Source organism: Amia ocellicauda, chromosome 8, assembly GCF_036373705.1.
Source record: "Amia ocellicauda isolate fAmiCal2 chromosome 8, fAmiCal2.hap1, whole genome shotgun sequence".
NCBI classification, from domain to species: Eukaryota; Metazoa; Chordata; class Actinopteri; order Amiiformes; family Amiidae; genus Amia; species Amia ocellicauda.
The window spans coordinates 7,570,001-7,590,528 of NC_089857.1; the positions used below are offsets into that span (position 1 = coordinate 7,570,001).

A 20,528-nucleotide genomic window follows, 5' to 3' on the forward strand; every position below is an offset into this window, starting at 1 on the left:
TGAACTTTGTCCGGTGGAGTTCCTTTTTGTGTTGCTGTAATTGTGTCATTTCTCGATGAGAAAGATTAGGCAACATTTAGTCACTTCTAGCCATGATGCTCAATTTATTTACGAATGTACCCTAGTTACTAGGGACCGTTTACGTTGGAGAACAAGATCTATTGTATGCCTGTGTATTTGGGGAAGTCAAATCTGAAATAATGATGAAATTGCGTGTATCCAAAGTTAAAACTCGTGATTTGTCGCCCTCTGGTGTGTAAAAGATGCAAAAGCTTACAGCACCTGGTATTCCCAGGTGGTCTCCCATACAAGTACTGACCAGGCCCAAGCCTCCTTAGCTTCCGAGATCGGACGAGATCGGGCGTATTCAGGCTAGTATGGCCGTAAGCCAGGGAGGCTGTCCCTGACGCTCTACTTAAAGGGAAGGCAATATCCGTTTCTGCCGTTCATACTTACAGTTGAACTGTCTCTCTACTCTAAAGCCCGGGACACACCAGCGCGCCGCAGACAGTCCCTGCTAACACGCCACGTTGTGGCAACATTGTGGCAACGTTGTGCGTTAGCTGGGGTGCCACACCAGACCGGAACTATATATTACAAAACGAACACATTGTCTTGATAAAACAGCTGTAATTGAGTGCCTGACACGCCAGTCAAGCGCAATCTTGAGAAGGTGTGCATTTCAGTAAGGATTTCAATTGACATGCAGTATGAAACTGAAAGGAGGTTGCATCACTATGATGCATAACATTGCATGTATTGTATTTTCAAGTGTGTGCATTCATCCTTTTGTCATTTTGTTTTGAAAGCAGAAGAATCATTCAACAGGTTGCTGAGACAAATGTAAACCAGTAAAACATATGAAGAGAAACAAACCTTGAATATAAGTTCAGTTGTTTAAACATTTGACAAACTATGGTGAGGGGGTAAGAAAACACACAAATCCAGCAGCTCCTGTATTTCAATACACCAGAACCCAATATTATTGGCGAGTCGGGTAGTCCATCATCACAGTTCGAGGGCAGGCATCATTTCAGTAATTTCATCCCGTTGCATTCACATCCGTGCCTTGAATGAGATTGAATGTGATCTTTGCTCTCAAGTATGTTCCCAAGTTTTACACTTTCGTGCTTTGCATGAATGGGAATGGAACCGTGTGTGTTGAATGAGGCTCCTTGTGAGCACTGAACTTTGTCCGGTGGAGTTCCTTTTTGTGTTGCTGTAATTGTGTCATTTCTCGATGAGAAAGATTAGGCAACATTTAGTCACTTCTAGCCATGATGCTCAATTTATTTACGAATGTACCCTAGTTACTAGGGACCGTTTACGTTGGAGAACAAGATCTATTGTATGCCTGTGTATTTGGGGAAGTCAAATCTGAAATAATGATGAAATTGCGTGTATCCAAAGTTAAAACTCGTGATTTGTCGCCCTCTGGTGTGTAAAAGATGCAAAAGCTTACAGCACCTGGTATTCCCAGGCGGTCTCCCATCCAAGTACTGACCAGGCCCGAGCCTGCTTAGCTTCCGAGATCGGACGAGATCGGGCGTATTCAGACTAGTATGGCCGTAAGCCAGGGAGGCTGTCCCTGACGCTCTACTTAAAGGGAAGGCAATATCCGTTTCTGCCGTTCATACTTACAGTTGAACTGTCTCTCTACTCTAAAGCCCGGGACACACCAGCGCGCCGCAGACAGTCCCTGCTAACACGCCACGTTGTGGCAACATTGTGGCAACGTTGTGCGTTAGCTGGGGTGCCACACCAGACCGGAACTATATATTACAAAACGAACACATTGTCTTGATAAAACAGCTGTAATTGAGTGCCTGACACGCCAGTCAAGCGCAATCTTGAGAAGGTGTGCATTTCAGTAAGGATTTCAATTGACATGCAGTATGAAACTGAAAGGAGGTTGCATCACTATGATGCATAACATTGCATGTATTGTATTTTCAAGTGTGTGCATTCATCCTGTTGTCATTTTGTTTTGAAAGCAGAAGAATCATTCAACAGGTTGCTGAGACAAATGTAAACCAGTAAAACATATGAAGAGAAACAAACCTTGAATATAAGTTCAGTTGTTTAAACATTTGACAAACTATGGTGAGGGGGTAAGAAAACATACAAATCCAGCAGCTCCTGTATTTCAATACACCAGAACCCAACATTATTGGCGAGTCGGGTAGTCCATCATCACAGTTCGAGGGCAGGCATCATTTCAGTAATTTCATCCCGTTGCATTCACATCCGTGCCTTGAATGAGATTGAATGTGATCTTTGCTCTCAAGTATGTTCCCAAGTTTTACACTTTCGTGCTTTGCATGAATGGGAATGGAACCGTGTGTGTTGAATGAGGCTCCTTGTGAGCACTGAACTTTGTCCGGTGGAGTTCCTTTTTGTGTTGCTGTAATTGTGTCATTTCTCGATGAGAAAGATTAGGCAACATTTAGTCACTTCTAGCCATGATGCTCAATTTATTTACGAATGTACCCTAGTTACTAGGGACCGTTTACGTTGGAGAACAAGATCTATTGTATGCCTGTGTATTTGGGGAAGTCAAATCTGAAATAATGATGAAATTGCGTGTATCCAAAGTTAAAACTCGTGATTTGTCGCCCTCTGGTGTGTAAAAGATGCAAAAGCTTACAGCACCTGGTATTCCCAGGTGGTCTCCCATACAAGTACTGACCAGGCCCAAGCCTCCTTAGCTTCCGAGATCGGACGAGATCGGGCGTATTCAGGCTAGTATGGCCGTAAGCCAGGGAGGCTGTCCCTGACGCTCTACTTAAAGGGAAGGCAATATCCGTTTCTGCCGTTCATACTTACAGTTGAACTGTCTCTCTACTCTAAAGCCCGGGACACACCAGCGCGCCGCAGACAGTCCCTGCTAACACGCCACGTTGTGGCAACATTGTGGCAACGTTGTGCGTTAGCTGGGGTGCCACACCAGACCGGAACTATATATTACAAAACGAACACATTGTCTTGATAAAACAGCTGTAATTGAGTGCCTGACACGCCAGTCAAGCGCAATCTTGAGAAGGTGTGCATTTCAGTAAGGATTTCAATTGACATGCAGTATGAAACTGAAAGGAGGTTGCATCACTATGATGCATAACATTGCATGTATTGTATTTTCAAGTGTGTGCATTCATCCTTTTGTCATTTTGTTTTGAAAGCAGAAGAATCATTCAACAGGTTGCTGAGACAAATGTAAACCAGTAAAACATATGAAGAGAAACAAACCTTGAATATAAGTTCAGTTGTTTAAACATTTGACAAACTATGGTGAGGGGGTAAGAAAACACACAAATCAAGCAGCTCCTGTATTTCAATACACCAGAACCCAATATTATTGGCGAGTCGGGTAGTCCATCATCACAGTTCGAGGGCAGGCATCATTTCAGTAATTTCATCCCGTTGCATTCACATCCGTGCCTTGAATGAGATTGAATGTGATCTTTGCTCTCAAGTATGTTCCCAAGTTTTACACTTTCGTGCTTTGCATGAATGGGAATGGAACCGTGTGTGTTGAATGAGGCTCCTTGTGAGCACTGATCTTTGTCCGGTGGAGTTCCTTTTTGTGTTGCTGTAATTGTGTCATTTCTCGATGAGAAAGATTAGGCAACATTTAGTCACTTCTAGCCATGATGCTCAATTTATTTACGAATGTACCCTAGTTACTAGGGACCGTTTACTTTGGAGAACAAGATCTATTGTATGCCTGTGTATTTGGGGAAGTCAAATCTGAAATAATGATGAAATTGCGTGTATCCAAAGTTAAAACTCGTGATTTGTCGCGCTCTGGTGTGTAAAAGATGCAAAAGCTTACAGCACCTGGTATTCCCAGGCGGTCTCCCATCCAAGTACTGACCAGGCCTGAGCCTGCTTAGCTTCCGAGATCGGACGAGATCGGGCGTATTCAGGCTAGTATGGCCGTAAGCCAGGGAGGCTGTCCCTGACGCTCTACTTAAAGGGATGGCAATATCCGTTTCTGCCGTTCATACTTACAGTTGAACTGTCTCTCTACTCTAAAGCCCGGGACACACCAGCGCGCCGCAGACAGTCCCTGCTAATATGCCACGTTGTGGCAACGTTGTGCGTTAGCTGGGGTGCCACACCAGACCGGAACTATATTTTACAAAACGAACACATTTGTCTTGATAAAACAGCTGTAATTGAGTGCCTGACACGCCAGTCAAGCGCAATCTTGAGAAGGTGTGCATTTCAGTAAGGATTTCAATTGACATGCAGTATGAAACTGAAAGGAGGTTGCATCACTATGATGCATAACATTGCATGTATTGTATTTTCAAGTGTGTGCATTCATCCTGTTGTCATTTTGTTTTGAAAGCAGAAGAATCATTCAACAGGTTGCTGAGACAAATGTAAACCAGTAAAACATATGAAGAGAAACAAACCTTGAATATAAGTTCAGTTGTTTAAACATTTGACAAACTATGGTGAGGGGGTAAGAAAACACACAAATCCAGCAGCTCCTGTATTTCAATACACCAGAACCCAATATTATTGGCGAGTCGGGTAGTCCATCATCACAGTTCGAGGGCAGGCATCATTTCAGTAATTTCATCCCGTTGCATTCACATCCGTGCCTTGAATGAGATTGAATGTGATCTTTGCTCTCAAGTATGTTCCCAAGTTTTACACTTTCGTGCTTTGCATGAATGGGAATGGAACCGTGTGTGTTGAATGAGGCTCCTTGTGAGCACTGATCTTTGTCCGGTGGAGTTCCTTTTTGTGTTGCTGTAATTGTGTCATTTCTCGATGAGAAAGATTAGGCAACATTTAGTCACTTCTAGCCATGATGCTCAATTTATTTACGAATGTACCCTAGTTACTAGGGACCGTTTACGTTGGAGAACAAGATCTATTGTATGCCTGTGTATTTGGGGAAGTCAAATCTGAAATAATGATGAAATTGCGTGTATCCAAAGTTAAAACTCGTGATTTGTCGCGCTCTGGTGTGTAAAAGATGCAAAAGCTTACAGCACCTGGTATTCCCAGGCGGTCTCCCATCCAAGTACTGACCAGGCCCGAGCCTGCTTAGCTTCCGAGATCGGACGAGGTCGGGCGTATTCAGGCTAGTATGGCCGTAAGCCAGGGAGGCTGTCCCTGACGCTCTACTTAAAGGGATGGCAATATCCGTTTCTGCCGTTCATACTTACAGTTGAACTGTCTCTCTACTCTAAAGCCCGGGACACACCAGCGCGCCGCAGACAGTCCCTGCTAATATGCCACGTTGTGGCAACGTTGTGCGTTAGCTGGGGTGCCACACCAGACCGGAACTATATTTTACAAAACGAACACATTTGTCTTGATAAAACAGCTGTAATTGAGTGCCTGACACGCCAGTCAAGCGCAATCTTGAGAAGGTGTGCATTTCAGTAAGGATTTCAATTGACATGCAGTATGAAACTGAAAGGAGGTTGCATCACTATGATGCATAACATTGCATGTATTGTATTTTCAAGTGTGTGCATTCATCCTGTTGTCATTTTGTTTTGAAAGCAGAAGAATCATTCAACAGGTTGCTGAGACAAATGTAAACCAGTAAAACATATGAAGAGAAACAAACCTTGAATATAAGTTCAGTTGTTTAAACATTTGACAAACTATGGTGAGGGGGTAAGAAAACACACAAATCCAGCAGCTCCTGTATTTCAATACACCAGAACCCAATATTATTGGCGAGTCGGGTAGTCCATCATCACAGTTCGAGGGCAGGCATCATTTCAGTAATTTCACCCCGTTGCATTCACATCCGTGCCTTGAATGAGATTGAATGTGATCTTTGCTCTCAAGTATGTTCCCAAGTTTTACACTTTCGTGCTTTGCATGAATGGGAATGGAACCGTGTGTGTTGAATGAGGCTCCTTGTGAGCACTGATCTTTGTCCGGTGGAGTTCCTTTTTGTGTTGCTGTAATTGTGTCATTTCTCGATGAGAAAGATTAGGCAACATTTAGTCACTTCTAGCCATGATGCTCAATTTATTTACGAATGTACCCTAGTTACTAGGGACCGTTTACGTTGGAGAACAAGATCTATTGTATGCCTGTGTATTTGGGGAAGTCAAATCTGAAATAATGATGAAATTGCGTGTATCCAAAGTTAAAACTCGTGATTTGTCGCGCTCTGGTGTGTAAAAGATGCAAAAGCTTACAGCACCTGGTATTCCCAGGCGGTCTCCCATTCAAGTACTGACCAGGCCCGAGCCTGCTTAGCTTCCGAGATCGGACGAGATCGGGCGTATTCAGACTAGTATGGCCGTAAGCCAGGGAGGCTGTCCCTGACGCTCTACTTAAAGGGATGGCAATATCCGTTTCTGCCGTTCATACTTACAGTTGAACTGTCTCTCTACTCTAAAGCCCGGGACACACCAGCGCGCCGCAGACAGTCCCTGCTAATATGCCACGTTGTGGCAACGTTGTGCGTTAGCTGGGGTGCCACACCAGACCGGAACTATATTTTACAAAACGAACACATTTGTCTTGATAAAACAGCTGTAATTGAGTGCCTGACACGCCAGTCAAGCGCAATCTTGAGAAGGTGTGCATTTCAGTAAGGATTTCAATTGACATGCAGTATGAAACTGAAAGGAGGTTGCATCACTATGATGCATAACATTGCATGTATTGTATTTTCAAGTGTGTGCATTCATCCTGTTGTCATTTTGTTTTGAAAGCAGAAGAATCATTCAACAGGTTGCTGAGACAAATGTAAACCAGTAAAACATATGAAGAGAAACAAACCTTGAATATAAGTTCAGTTGTTTAAACATTTGACAAACTATGGTGAGGGGGTAAGAAAACACACAAATCCAGCAGCTCCTGTATTTCAATACACCAGAACCCAATATTATTGGCGAGTCGGGTAGTCCATCATCACAGTTCGAGGGCAGGCATCATTTCAGTAATTTCATCCCGTTGCATTCACATCCGTGCCTTGAATGAGATTGAATGTGATCTTTGCTCTCAAGTATGTTCCCAAGTTTTACACTTTCGTGCTTTGCATGAATGGGAATGGAACCGTGTGTGTTGAATGAGGCTCCTTGTGAGCACTGATCTTTGTCCGGTGGAGTTCCTTTTTGTGTTGCTGTAATTGTGTCATTTCTCGATGAGAAAGATTAGGCAACATTTAGTCACTTCTAGCCATGATGCTCAATTTATTTACGAATGTACCCTAGTTACTAGGGACCGTTTACGTTGGAGAACAAGATCTATTGTATGCCTGTGTATTTGGGGAAGTCAAATCTGAAATAATGATGAAATTGCGTGTATCCAAAGTTAAAACTCGTGATTTGTCGCGCTCTGGTGTGTAAAAGATGCAAAAGCTTACAGCACCTGGTATTCCCAGGCGGTCTCCCATCCAAGTACTGACCAGGCCCGAGCCTGCTTAGCTTCCGAGATCGGACGAGATCGGGCGTATTCAGGCTAGTATGGCCGTAAGCCAGGGAGGGTGTCCCTGACGCTCTACTTAAAGGGATGGCAATATCCGTTTCTGCCGTTCATACTTACAGTTGAACTGTCTCTCTACTCTAAAGCCCGGGACACACCAGCGCGCCGCAGACAGTCCCTGCTAATATGCCACGTTGTGGCAACGTTGTGCGTTAGCTGGGGTGCCACACCAGACCGGAACTATATTTTACAAAACGAACACATTTGTCTTGATAAAACAGCTGTAATTGAGTGCCTGACACGCCAGTCAAGCGCAATCTTGAGAAGGTGTGCATTTCAGTAAGGATTTCAATTGACATGCAGTATGAAACTGAAAGGAGGTTGCATCACTATGATGCATAACATTGCATGTATTGTATTTTCAAGTGTGTGCATTCATCCTGTTGTCATTTTGTTTTGAAAGCAGAAGAATCATTCAACAGGTTGCTGAGACAAATGTAAACCAGTAAAACATATGAAGAGAAACAAACCTTGAATATAAGTTCAGTTGTTTAAACATTTGACAAACTATGGTGAGGGGGTAAGAAAACACACAAATCCAGCAGCTCCTGTATTTCAATACACCAGAACCCAATATTATTGGCGAGTCGGGTAGTCCATCATCACAGTTCGAGAGCAGGCATCATTTCAGTAATTTCACCCCGTTGCATTCACATCCGTGCCTTGAATGAGATTGAATGTGATCTTTGCTATCAAGTATGTTCCCAAGTTTTACACTTTCGTGCTTTGCATGAATGGGAATGGAACCGTGTGTGTTGAATGAGGCTCCTTGTGAGCACTGATCTTTGTCCGGTGGAGTTCCTTTTTGTGTTGCTGTAATTGTGTCATTTCTCGATGAGAAAGATTAGGCAACATTTAGTCACTTCTAGCCATGATGCTCAATTTATTTACGAATGTACCCTAGTTACTAGGGACCGTTTACGTTGGAGAACAAGATCTATTGTATGCCTGTGTATTTGGGGAAGTCAAATCTGAAATAATGATGAAATTGCGTGTATCCAAAGTTAAAACTCGTGATTTGTCGCGCTCTGGTGTGTAAAAGATGCAAAAGCTTACAGCACCTGGTATTCCCAGGCGGTCTCCCATCCAAGTACTGACCAGGCCCGAGCCTGCTTAGCTTCCGAGATCGGACGAGATCGGGCGTATTCAGGCTAGTATGGCCGTAAGCCAGGGAGGCTGTCCCTGACGCTCTACTTAAAGGGATGGCAATATCCGTTTCTGCCGTTCATACTTACAGTTGAACTGTCTCTCTACTCTAAAGCCCGGGACACACCAGCGCGCCGCAGACAGTCCCTGCTAATATGCCACGTTGTGGCAACGTTGTGCGTTAGCTGGGGTGCCACACCAGACCGGAACTATATTTTACAAAACGAACACATTTGTCTTGATAAAACAGCTGTAATTGAGTGCCTGACACGCCAGTCAAGCGCAATCTTGAGAAGGTGTGCATTTCAGTAAGGATTTCAATTGACATGCAGTATGAAACTGAAAGGAGGTTGCATCACTATGATGCATAACATTGCATGTTTTGTATTTTCAAGTGTGTGCATTCATCCTGTTGTCATTTTGTTTTGAAAGCAGAAGAATCATTCAACAGGTTGCTGAGACAAATGTAAACCAGTAAAACATATGAAGAGAAACAAACCTTGAATATAAGTTCAGTTGTTTAAACATTTGACAAACTATGGTGAGGGGGTAAGAAAACACACAAATCCAGCAGCTCCTGTATTTCAATACACCAGAACCCAATATTATTGGCGAGTCGGGTAGTCCATCATCACAGTTCGAGGGCAGGCATCATTTCAGTAATTTCATCCCGTTGCATTCACATCCGTGCCTTGAATGAGATTCAATGTGATCTTTGCTCTCAAGTATGTTCCCAAGTTTTACACTTTCGTGCTTTGCATGAATGGGAATGGAACCGTGTGTGTTGAATGAGGCTCCTTGTGAGCACTGAACTTTGTCCGGTGGAGTTCCTTTTTGTGTTGCTGTAATTGTGTCATTTCTCGATGAGAAAGATTAGGCAACATTTAGTCACTTCTAGCCATGATGCTCAATTTATTTACAAATGTACACTAGTTACTAGGGACCGTTTACGTTGGAGAACAAGATCTATTGTATGCCTGTGTATTTGGGGAAGTCAAATCTGAAATAATGATGAAATTGCGTGTATCCAAAGTTAAAACTTGTGATTTGTCGCCCTTTGGTGTGTAAAAGATGCAAAAGCTTACAGCACCTGGTATTCCCAGGCGGTCTCCCATCCAAGTACTGACAAGGCCCGAGCCTGCTTAGCTTCCGAGATCGGACGAGATCGGGCGTATTCAGGCTAGTATGGCCGTAAGCCAGGGAGGCTGTCCCTGACGCTCTACTTAAAGGGAAGGCAATATCCGTTTCTGCCGTTCATACTTACAGTTGAACTGTCTCTCTACTCTAAAGCCCGGGACACACCAGCGCGCCGCAGACAGTCCCTGCTAACACGAAACGTTGTGGCAACATTGTGGCAACGTTGTGCGTTAGCTGGGGTGCCACACCAGACCGGAACTATATATTACAAAACGAACACATTGTCTTGATAAAACAGCTGTAATTGAGTGCCTGACACGCCAGTCAAGCGCAATCTTGAGAAGGTGTGCATTTCAGTAAGGATTTCAATTGACATGCAGTATGAAACTGAAAGGAGGTTGCATCACTATGATGCATAACATTGCATGTATTGTATTTTCAAGTGTGTGCATTCATCCTGTTGTCATTTTGTTTTGAAAGCAGAAGAATCATTCAACAGGTTGCTGAGACAAATGTAAACCAGTAAAACATATGAAGAGAAACAAACCTTGAATATAAGTTCAGTTGTTTAAACATTTGACAAACTATGGTGAGGGGGTAAGAAAACACACAAATCCAGCAGCTCCTGTATTTCAATACACCAGAAGCCAATATTATTGGCGAGTCGGGTAGTCCATCATCACAGTTCGAGGGCAGGCATCATTTCAGTAATTTCATCCCGTTGCATTCACATCCGTGCCTTGAATGAGATTCAATGTGATCTTTGCTCTCAAGTATGTTCCCAAGTTTTACACTTTCGTGCTTTGCATGAATGGGAATGGAACCGTGTGTGTTGAATGAGGCTCCTTGTGAGCACTGAACTTTGTCCGGTGGAGTTCCTTTTTGTGTTGCTGTAATTGTGTCATTTCTCGATGAGAAAGATTAGGCAACATTTAGTCACTTCTAGCCATGATGCTCAATTTATTTACAAATGTACACTAGTTACTAGGGACCGTTTACGTTGGAGAACAAGATCTATTGTATGCCTGTGTATTTGGGGAAGTCAAATCTGAAATAATGATGAAATTGCGTGTATCCAAAGTTAAAACTTGTGATTTGTCGCCCTTTGGTGTGTAAAAGATGCAAAAGCTTACAGCACCTGGTATTCCCAGGCGGTCTCCCATCCAAGTACTGACCAGGCCCGAGCCTGCTTAGCTTCCGAGATCGGATGAGATCGGGCGTATTCAGGCTAGTATGGCCATAAGCCAGGGAGGCTGTCCCTGACGCTCTACTTAAAGGGAAGGCAATATCCGTTTCTGCCATTCATACTTACAGTTGAACTGTCTCTCTACTCTAAAGCCCGGGACACACCAGCGCGCCGCAGACAGTCCCTGCTAACACGCCACGTTGTGGCAACATTGTGGCAACGTTGTGCGTTAGCTGGGGTGCCACACCAGACCGGAACTATATATTACAAAACGAACACATTGTCTTGATAAAACAGCTGTAATTGAGTGCCTGACACGCCAGTCAAGCGCAATCTTGAGAAGGTGTGCATTTCAGTAAGGATTTCAATTGACATGCAGTATGAAACTGAAAGGAGGTTGCATCACTATGATGCATAACATTGCATGTATTGTATTTTCAAGTGTGTGCATTCATCCTTTTGTCATTTTGTTTTGAAAGCAGAAGAATCATTCAACAGGTTGCTGAGACAAATGTAAACCAGTAAAACATATGAAGAGAAACAAACCTTGAATATAAGTTCAGTTGTTTAAACATTTGACAAACTATGGTGAGGGGGTAAGAAAACACACAAATCCAGCAGCTCCTGTATTTCAATACACCAGAACCCAATATTATTGGCGAGTCGGGTAGTCCATCATCACAGTTCGAGGGCAGGCATCATTTCAGTAATTTCATCCCGTTGCATTCACATCCGTGCCTTGAATGAGATTGAATATGATCTTTGCTCTCAAGTATGTTCCCAAGTTTTACACTTTCGTGCTTTGCATGAATGGGAATGGAACCGTGTGTGTTGAATGAGGCTCCTTGTGAGCACTGAACTTTGTCCGGTGGAGTTCCTTTTTGTGTTGCTATAATTGTGTCATTTCTCGATGAGAAAGATTAGGCAACATTTAGTCACTTCTAGCCATGATGCTCAATTTATTTAAAAATGTACACTAGTTACTAGGGACCGTTTACGTTGGAGAACAAGATCTATTGTATGCCTGTGTATTTGGGGAAGTCAAATCTGAAATAATGATGAAATTGCGTGTATCCAAAGTTAAAACTTGTGATTTGTCGCCCTTTGGTGTGTAAAAGATGCAAAAGCTTACAGCACCTGGTATTCCCAGGCGGTCTCCCATCCAAGTACTGACCAGGCCCGAGCCTGCTTAGCTTCCGAGATCGGACGAGATCGGGCGTATTCAGGCTAGTATGGCCGTAAGCCAGGGAGGCTGTCCCTGACGCTCTACTTAAAGGGAAGGCAATATCCGTTTCTGCCGCTCATACTTGCAGTTGAACTGTCTCTCTACTCTAAAGCCCGGGACACACCAGCGCGCCGCAGCCAGTCCCTGCTAACACGAAACGTTGTGGCAACGTTGTGCGTTAGCTGGGGTGCCACACCAGACCGGAACTATATTTTACAAAACGAACACATTGTCTTGATAATACAGCTGTAATTGAGTGCCTGACACGCCAGTCAAGCGCAATCTTGAGAAGGTGTGCATTTCAGTAAGGATTTCAATTGACATGCAGTATGAAACTGAAAGGAGGTTGCATCACTATGATGCATAACATTGCATGTATTGTATTTTCAAGTGTGTGCATTCATCCTGTTGTCATTTTGTTTTGAAAGCAGAAGAATCATTCAACAGGTTGCTGAGACAAATGTAAACCAGTAAAACATATGAAGAGAAACAAACCTTGAATATAAGTTCAGTTGTTTAAACATTTGACAAACTATGGTGAGGGGGTAAGAAAACACACAAATCCAGCAGCTCCTGTATTTCAATACACCAGAACCCAATATTATTGGCGAGTCGGGTAGTCCATCATCACAGTTCGAGGGCAGGCATCATTTCAGTAATTTCATCCCGTTGCATTCACATCCGTGCCTTGAATGAGATTGAATGTGATCTTTGCTCTCAAGTATGTTCCCAAGTTTTACACTTTCGTGCTTTGCATGAATGGGAATGGAACCGTGTGTGTTGAATGAGGCTCCTTGTGAGCACTGATTTTTGTCCGGTGGAGTTCCTTTTTGTGTTGCTGTAATTGTGTCATTTCTCGATGAGAAAGATTAGGCAACATTTAGTCACTTCTAGCCATGATGCTCAATTTATTTACGAATGTACCCTAGTTACTAGGGACCGTTTACGTTGGAGAACAAGATCTATTGTATGCCTGTGTATTTGGGGAAGTCAAATCTGAAATAATGATGAAATTGCGTGTATCCAAAGTTAAAACTCGTGATTTGTCGCCCTTTGGTGTGTAAAAGATGCAAAAGCTTACAGCACCTGGTATTCCCAGGCGGTCTCCCATCCAAGTACTGACCAGGCCCGAGCCTGCTTAGCTTCCGAGATCGGACGAGATCGGGCGTATTCAGGCTAGTATGGCCGTAAGCCAGGGAGGCTGTCCCTGACGCTCTACTTAAAGGGATGGCAATATCCGTTTCTGCCGTTCATACTTACAGTTGAACTGTCTCTCTACTCTAAAGCCCGGGACACACCAGCGCGCCGCAGACAGTCCCTGCTAATATGCCACGTTGTGGCAACGTTGTGCGTTAGCTGGGGTGCCACACCAGACCGGAACTATATTTTACAAAACGAACACATTTGTCTTGATAAAACAGCTGTAATTGAGTGCCTGACACGCCAGTCAAGCGCAATCTTGAGAAGGTGTGCATTTCAGTAAGGATTTCAATTGACATGCAGTATGAAACTGAAAGGAGGTTGCATCACTATGATGCATAACATTGCATGTATTGTATTTTCAAGTGTGTGCATTCATCCTGTTGTCATTTTGTTTTGAAAGCAGAAGAATCATTCAACAGGTTGCTGAGACAAATGTAAACCAGTAAAACATATGAAGAGAAACAAACCTTGAATATAAGTTCAGTTGTTTAAACATTTGACAAACTATGGTGAGGGGGTAAGAAAACACACAAATCCAGCAGCTCCTGTATTTCAATACACCAGAACCCAATATTATTGGCGAGTCGGGTAGTCCATCATCACAGTTCGAGGGCAGGCATCATTTCAGTAATTTCACCCCGTTGCATTCACATCCGTGCCTTGAATGAGATTGAATGTGATCTTTGCTCTCAAGTATGTTCCCAAGTTTTACACTTTCGTGCTTTGCATGAATGGGAATGGAACCGTGTGTGTTGAATGAGGCTCCTTGTGAGCACTGATCTTTGTCCGGTGGAGTTCCTTTTTGTGTTGCTGTAATTGTGTCATTTCTCGATGAGAAAGATTAGGCAACATTTAGTCACTTCTAGCCATGATGCTCAATTTATTTACGAATGTACCCTTGTTACTAGGGACCGTTTACGTTGGAGAACAAGATCTATTGTATGCCTGTGTATTTGGGGAAGTCAAATCTGAAATAATGATGAAATTGCGTGTATCCAAAGTTAAAACTCGTGATTTGTCGCGCTCTGGTGTGTAAAAGATGCAAAAGCTTACAGCACCTGGTATTCCCAGGGGGTCTCCCATTCAAGTACTGACCAGGCCCGAGCCTGCTTAGCTTCCGAGATCGGACGAGATCGGGCGTATTCAGGCTAGTATGGCCGTAAGCCAGGGAGGCTGTCCCTGACGCTCTACTTAAAGGGATGGCAATATCCGTTTCTGCCGTTCATACTTACAGTTGAACTGTCTCTCTACTCTAAAGCCCGGGACACACCAGCGCGCCGCAGACAGTCCCTGCTAATATGCCACGTTGTGGCAACGTTGTGCGTTAGCTGGGGTGCCACACCAGACCGGAACTATATTTTACAAAACGAACACATTTGTCTTGATAAAACAGCTGTAATTGAGTGCCTGACACGCCAGTCAAGCGCAATCTTGAGAAGGTGTGCATTTCAGTAAGGATTTCAATTGACATGCAGTATGAAACTGAAAGGAGGTTGCATCACTATGATGCATAACATTGCATGTATTGTATTTTCAAGTGTGTGCATTCATCCTGTTGTCATTTTGTTTTGAAAGTAGAAGAATCATATTTGCTGAGGTTGCTGAGACAAATGTAAACCAGTAAAACATATGAAGAGAAACAAACCTTGAATATAAGTTCAGTTGTTTAAACATTTGACAAACTATGGTGAGGGGGTAAGAAAACACACAAATCCAGCAGCTGCTGTATTTCAATACACCAGAACCCAATATTATTGGCGAGTCGGGTAGTCCATCATCACAGTTCGAGGGCAGGCATCATTTCAGTAATTTCATCCCGTTGCATTCACATCCGTGCCTTGAATGAGATTCAATGTGATCTTTGCTCTCAAGTATGTTCCCAAGTTTTACACTTTCGTGCTTTGCATGAATGGGAATGGAACCGTGTGTGTTGAATGAGGCTCCTTGTGAGCACTGATCTTTGTCCGGTGGAGTTCCTTTTTGTGTTGCTGTAATTGTGTCATTTCTCGATGAGAAAGATTAGGCAACATTTAGTCACTTCTAGCCATGATGCTCAATTTATTTACGAATGTACCCTAGTTACTAGGGACCGTTTACGTTGGAGAACAAGATCTATTGTATGCCTGTGTATTTGGGGAAGTCAAATCTGAAATAATGATGAAATTGCGTGTATCCAAAGTTAAAACTCGTGATTTGTCGCGCTCTGGTGTGTAAAAGATGCAAAAGCTTACAGCACCTGGTATTCCCAGGCGGTCTCCCATCCAAGTACTGACCAGGCCCGAGCCTGCTTAGCTTCCGAGATCGGACGAGATCGGGCGTATTCAGGCTTGTATGGCCGTAAGCCAGGGAGGGTGTCCCTGACGCTCTACTTAAAGGGATGGCAATATCCGTTTCTGCCGTTCATACTTACAGTTGAACTGTCTCTCTACTCTAAAGCCCGGGACACACCAGCGCGCCGCAGACAGTCCCTGCTAATATGCCACGTTGTGGCAACGTTGTGCGTTAGCTGGGGTGCCACACCAGACCGGAACTATATTTTACAAAACGAACACATTTGTCTTGATAAAACAGCTGTAATTGAGTGCCTGACACGCCAGTCAAGCGCAATCTTGAGAAGGTGTGCATTTCAGTAAGGATTTCAATTGACATGCAGTATGAAACTGAAAGGAGGTTGCATCACTATGATGCATAACATTGCATGTATTGTATTTTCAAGTGTGTGCATTCATCCTGTTGTCATTTTGTTTTGAAAGCAGAAGAATCATTCAACAGGTTGCTGAGACAAATGTAAACCAGTAAAACATATGAAGAGAAACAAACCTTGAATATAAGTTCAGTTGTTTAAACATTTGACAAACTATGGTGAGGGGGTAAGAAAACACACAAATCCAGCAGCTCCTGTATTTCAATACACCAGAACCCAATATTATTGGCGAGTCGGGTAGTCCATCATCACAGTTCGAGGGCAGGCATCATTTCAGTAATTTCACCCCGTTGCATTCACATCCGTGCCTTGAATGAGATTGAATGTGATCTTTGCTCTCAAGTATGTTCCCAAGTTTTACACTTTCGTGCTTTGCATGAATGGGAATGGAACCGTGTGTGTTGAATGAGGCTCCTTGTGAGCACTGATCTTTGTCCGGTGGAGTTCCTTTTTGTGTTGCTGTAATTGTGTCATTTCTCGATGAGAAAGATTAGGCAACATTTAGTCACTTCTAGCCATGATGCTCAATTTATTTACGAATGTACCCTAGTTACTAGGGACCGTTTACGTTGGAGAACAAGATCTATTGTATGCCTGTGTATTTGGGGAAGTCAAATCTGAAATAATGATGAAATTGCGTGTATCCAAAGTTAAAACTCGTGATTTGTCGCGCTCTGGTGTGTAAAAGATGCAAAAGCTTACAGCACCTGGTATTCCCAGGCGGTCTCCCATCCAAGTACTGACCAGGCCCGAGCCTGCTTAGCTTCCGAGATCGGACGAGATCGGGCGTATTCAGGCTAGTATGGCCGTAAGCCAGGGAGGCTGTCCCTGACGCTCTACTTAAAGGGATGGCAATATCCGTTTCTGCCGTTCATACTTACAGTTGAACTGTCTCTCTACTCTAAAGCCCGGGACACACCAGCGCGCCGCAGACAGTCCCTGCTAATATGCCACGTTGTGGCAACGTTGTGCGTTAGCTGTGGTGCCACACCAGACCGGAACTATATTTTACAAAACGAACACATTTGTCTTGATAAAACAGCTGTAATTGAGTGCCTGACACGCCAGTCAAGCGCAATCTTGAGAAGGTGTGCATTTCAGTAAGGATTTCAATTGACATGCAGTATGAAACTGAAAGGAGGTTGCATCACTATGATGCATAACATTGCATGTTTTGTATTTTCAAGTGTGTGCATTCATCCTGTTGTCATTTTGTTTTGAAAGCAGAAGAATCATTCAACAGGTTGCTGAGACAAATGTAAACCAGTAAAACATATGAAGAGAAACAAACCTTGAATATAAGTTCAGTTGTTTAAACATTTGACAAACTATGGTGAGGGGGTAAGAAAACACACAAATCCAGCAGCTCCTGTATTTCAATACACCAGAACCCAATATTATTGGCGAGTCGGGTAGTCCATCATCACAGTTCGAGGGCAGGCATCATTTCAGTAATTTCATCCCGTTGCATTCACATCCGTGCCTTGAATGAGATTCAATGTGATCTTTGCTCTCAAGTATGTTCCCAAGTTTTACACTTTCGTGCTTTGCATGAATGGGAATGGAACCGTGTGTGTTGAATGATGCTCCTTGTGAGCACTGAACTTTGTCCGGTGGAGTTCCTTTTTGTGTTGCTGTAATTGTGTCATTTCTCGATGAGAAAGATTAGGCAACATTTAGTCACTTCTAGCCATGATGCTCAATTTATTTACAAATGTACACTAGTTACTAGGGACCGTTTACGTTGGAGAACAAGATCTATTGTATGCCTGTGTATTTGGGGAAGTCAAATCTGAAATAATGATGAAATTGCGTGTATCCAAAGTTAAAACTTGTGATTTGTCGCCCTTTGGTGTGTAAAAGATGCAAAAGCTTACAGCACCTGGTATTCCCAGGCGGTCTCCCATCCAAGTACTGACCAGGCCCGAGCCTGCTTAGCTTCCGAGATCGGACGAGATTGGGCGTATTCAGGCTAGTATGGCCGTAAGCCAGGGAGGCTGTCCCTGACGCTCTACTTAAAGGGAAGGCAATATCCGTTTCTGCCGTTCATACTTACAGTTGAACTGTCTCTCTACTCTAAAGCCCGGGACACACCAGCGCGCCGCAGACAGTCCCTGCTAACACGCCACGTTGTGGCAACATTGTGGCAACGTTGTGCGTTAGCTGGGGTGCCACACCAGACCGGAACTATATATTACAAAACGAACACATTGTCTTGATAAAACAGCTGTAATTGAGTGCCTGACACGCCAGTCAAGCGCAATCTTGAGAAGGTGTGCATTTCAGTAAGGATTTCAATTGACATGCAGTATGAAACTGAAAGGAGGTTGCATCACTATGATGCATAACATTGCATGTATTGTATTTTCAAGTGTTTGCATTCATCCTGTTGTCATTTTGTTTTGAAAGCAGAAGAATCATTCAACAGGTTGCTGAGACAAATGTAAACCAGTAAAACATATGAAGAGAAACAAACCTTGAATATAAGTTCAGTTGTTTAAACATTTGACAAACTATGGTGAGGGGGTAAGAAAACACACAAATCCAGCAGCTCCTGTATTTCAATACACCAGAACCCAATATTATTGGCGAGTCGGGTAGTCCATCATCACAGTTCGAGGGCAGGCATCATTTCAGTAATTTCATCCCGTTGCATTCACATCCGTGCCTTGAATGAGATTGAATGTGATCTTTGCTCTCAAGTATGTTCCCAAGTTTTACACTTTCGTGCTTTGCATGAATGGGAATGGAACCGTGTGTGTTGAATGAGGCTCCTTGTGAGCACTGAACTTTGTCCGGTGGAGTTCCTTTTTGTGTTGCTGTAATTGTGTCATTTCTCGATGAGAAAGATTAGGCAACATTTAGTCACTTCTAGCCATGATGCTTAATTTATTTACGAATGTACCCTAGTTACTAGGGACCGTTTACGTTGGAGAACAAGATCTATTGTATGCCTGTGTATTTGGGGAAGTCAAATCTGAAATAATGATGAAATTGCGTGTATCCAAAGTTAAAACTCGTGATTTGTCGCCCTCTGGTGTGTAAAAGATGCAAAAGCTTACAGCACCTGGTATTCCCAGGCGGTCTCCCATCCAAGTACTGACCAGGCCCGAGCCTGCTTAGCTTCCGAGATCGGACGAGATCGGGCGTATTCAGGCTAGTATGGCCGTAAGCCAGGAAGGCTGTCCCTGACGCTCTACTTAAAGGGAAGGCAATATCCGTTTCTGCCGTTCATACTTACAGTTGAACTGTCTCTCTACTCTAAAGCCCGGGACACACCAGCGCGCCGCAGACAGTCCCTGCTAACACGCCACGTTGTGGCAACATTGTGGCAACGTTGTGCGTTAGCTGGGGTGCCACACCAGACCGGAACTATATTTTACAAAACGAACACATTGTCTTGATAAAACAGCTGTAATTGAGTGCCTGACACGCCAGTCAAGCGCAATCTTGAGAAGGTGTGCATTTCAGTAAGGATTTCAATTGACATGCAGTATGAAACTGAAAGGAGGTTGCATCACTATGATGCATAACATTGCATGTAGTGTATTTTCAAGTGTGTGCATTCATCCTGTTGTCATTTTGTTTTGAAAGCAGATGAATCATTCAACAGGTTGCTGAGACAAATGTAAACCAGTAAAACATATGAAGAGAAACAAACCTTGAATATAAGTTCAGTTGTTTAAACATTTGACAAACTATGGTGAGGCGGTAAGAAAACACACAAATCCAGCAGCTCCTGTATTTCAATACACCAGAACCCAATATTATTGGCGAGTCGGGTAGTCCATCATCACAGTTCGAGGGCAGGCATCATTTCAGTAATTTCATTCCGTTGCATTCACATCCGTGCCTTGAATGAGATTGAATGTGATCTTTGCTCTTAAGTACGTTCCCAAGTTTTACACTTTCGTGCTTTGCATGAATGGGAATGGAACCGTGTGTGTTGAATGAGGCTCCTTGTGAGCACTGAACTTTGTCCGGTGGAGTTCCTTTTTGTGTTGCTGTAATTGTGTCATTTCTTGATGAGAAAGATTAGGCAACATTTAGTCACTTCTAGCCATGATGCTCAATTTAGTTACGAATGTACCCTAGTTACTAGGGACCGTTTACGTTGGAGAACAAGATCTATTGTATGCCTGTGTATTTGGGGAAGTAAAATCTGAAATAATGATGAAATTGTGTGTATCCAAAGTTAAAACTCGTGATTTGTCGCCCTCTGGTGTGTAAAAGGTGCAAAAGCTTACAGCACCTGGTATTCCCAGGCGGTCTCCCATCCAAGTACTAACCAGGCCCGAGCCTGCTTGGCTTTCGAGATCGGACGAGATCGGGCGTATTCAGGCTAGTATGGCCGTAAGCCAGGGAGGCTGTCCCTGACGCTCTATTTAAAGGGAAGGCAATATCCGTTTCTGCCATTCATACTTACAGTTGAACTGTCTCTCTACTCTAAA

At 43.5% G+C, this 20,528-nt stretch overlaps 18 non-coding genes across 18 annotated transcripts; all 18 read right to left on the bottom strand.

Moving 5' to 3' along the window:
- Positions 1–270: 270 nt before the first annotated feature.
- LOC136757075 (5S ribosomal RNA) lies at positions 271–389 on the bottom strand. The gene has a single exon (XR_010819121.1). It is a non-coding gene; the product is annotated as a 5S ribosomal RNA (ribosomal RNA).
- A 1,066-nt stretch (positions 390–1,455) lies between these two features.
- LOC136756052 (5S ribosomal RNA) lies at positions 1,456–1,574 on the bottom strand. Its single transcript, XR_010818156.1, has one exon. It is a non-coding gene; the product is annotated as a 5S ribosomal RNA (ribosomal RNA).
- Positions 1,575–2,640: 1,066 nt separating this feature from the next.
- On the bottom strand, positions 2,641–2,759 carry LOC136757076 (5S ribosomal RNA). Its single transcript, XR_010819122.1, has one exon. It is a non-coding gene; the product is annotated as a 5S ribosomal RNA (ribosomal RNA).
- A 1,066-nt stretch (positions 2,760–3,825) lies between these two features.
- On the bottom strand, positions 3,826–3,944 carry LOC136755571 (5S ribosomal RNA). Its single transcript, XR_010817692.1, has one exon. It is a non-coding gene; the product is annotated as a 5S ribosomal RNA (ribosomal RNA).
- Positions 3,945–5,000: 1,056 nt separating this feature from the next.
- LOC136756592 (5S ribosomal RNA) lies at positions 5,001–5,119 on the bottom strand. Its single transcript, XR_010818666.1, has one exon. It is a non-coding gene; the product is annotated as a 5S ribosomal RNA (ribosomal RNA).
- Positions 5,120–6,175: 1,056 nt separating this feature from the next.
- Positions 6,176–6,294, bottom strand: LOC136756537 (5S ribosomal RNA). Its single transcript, XR_010818614.1, has one exon. It is a non-coding gene; the product is annotated as a 5S ribosomal RNA (ribosomal RNA).
- Positions 6,295–7,350: 1,056 nt separating this feature from the next.
- Positions 7,351–7,469, bottom strand: LOC136756865 (5S ribosomal RNA). Its single transcript, XR_010818920.1, has one exon. It is a non-coding gene; the product is annotated as a 5S ribosomal RNA (ribosomal RNA).
- Positions 7,470–8,525: 1,056 nt separating this feature from the next.
- LOC136756877 (5S ribosomal RNA) lies at positions 8,526–8,644 on the bottom strand. Its single transcript, XR_010818931.1, has one exon. It is a non-coding gene; the product is annotated as a 5S ribosomal RNA (ribosomal RNA).
- A 1,056-nt stretch (positions 8,645–9,700) lies between these two features.
- On the bottom strand, positions 9,701–9,819 carry LOC136756919 (5S ribosomal RNA). Its single transcript, XR_010818971.1, has one exon. It is a non-coding gene; the product is annotated as a 5S ribosomal RNA (ribosomal RNA).
- Positions 9,820–10,885: 1,066 nt separating this feature from the next.
- On the bottom strand, positions 10,886–11,004 carry LOC136755867 (5S ribosomal RNA). Its single transcript, XR_010817977.1, has one exon. It is a non-coding gene; the product is annotated as a 5S ribosomal RNA (ribosomal RNA).
- A 1,066-nt stretch (positions 11,005–12,070) lies between these two features.
- LOC136756888 (5S ribosomal RNA) lies at positions 12,071–12,189 on the bottom strand. The gene has a single exon (XR_010818942.1). It is a non-coding gene; the product is annotated as a 5S ribosomal RNA (ribosomal RNA).
- Positions 12,190–13,244: 1,055 nt separating this feature from the next.
- On the bottom strand, positions 13,245–13,363 carry LOC136756900 (5S ribosomal RNA). Its single transcript, XR_010818953.1, has one exon. It is a non-coding gene; the product is annotated as a 5S ribosomal RNA (ribosomal RNA).
- Positions 13,364–14,419: 1,056 nt separating this feature from the next.
- Positions 14,420–14,538, bottom strand: LOC136756043 (5S ribosomal RNA). Its single transcript, XR_010818148.1, has one exon. It is a non-coding gene; the product is annotated as a 5S ribosomal RNA (ribosomal RNA).
- A 1,059-nt stretch (positions 14,539–15,597) lies between these two features.
- On the bottom strand, positions 15,598–15,716 carry LOC136756475 (5S ribosomal RNA). Its single transcript, XR_010818557.1, has one exon. It is a non-coding gene; the product is annotated as a 5S ribosomal RNA (ribosomal RNA).
- A 1,056-nt stretch (positions 15,717–16,772) lies between these two features.
- LOC136756912 (5S ribosomal RNA) lies at positions 16,773–16,891 on the bottom strand. The gene has a single exon (XR_010818964.1). It is a non-coding gene; the product is annotated as a 5S ribosomal RNA (ribosomal RNA).
- A 1,056-nt stretch (positions 16,892–17,947) lies between these two features.
- On the bottom strand, positions 17,948–18,066 carry LOC136756864 (5S ribosomal RNA). Its single transcript, XR_010818919.1, has one exon. It is a non-coding gene; the product is annotated as a 5S ribosomal RNA (ribosomal RNA).
- A 1,066-nt stretch (positions 18,067–19,132) lies between these two features.
- Positions 19,133–19,251, bottom strand: LOC136756925 (5S ribosomal RNA). Its single transcript, XR_010818976.1, has one exon. It is a non-coding gene; the product is annotated as a 5S ribosomal RNA (ribosomal RNA).
- Positions 19,252–20,317: 1,066 nt separating this feature from the next.
- Positions 20,318–20,436, bottom strand: LOC136756522 (5S ribosomal RNA). The gene has a single exon (XR_010818600.1). It is a non-coding gene; the product is annotated as a 5S ribosomal RNA (ribosomal RNA).
- Positions 20,437–20,528: the final 92 nt, after the last annotated feature.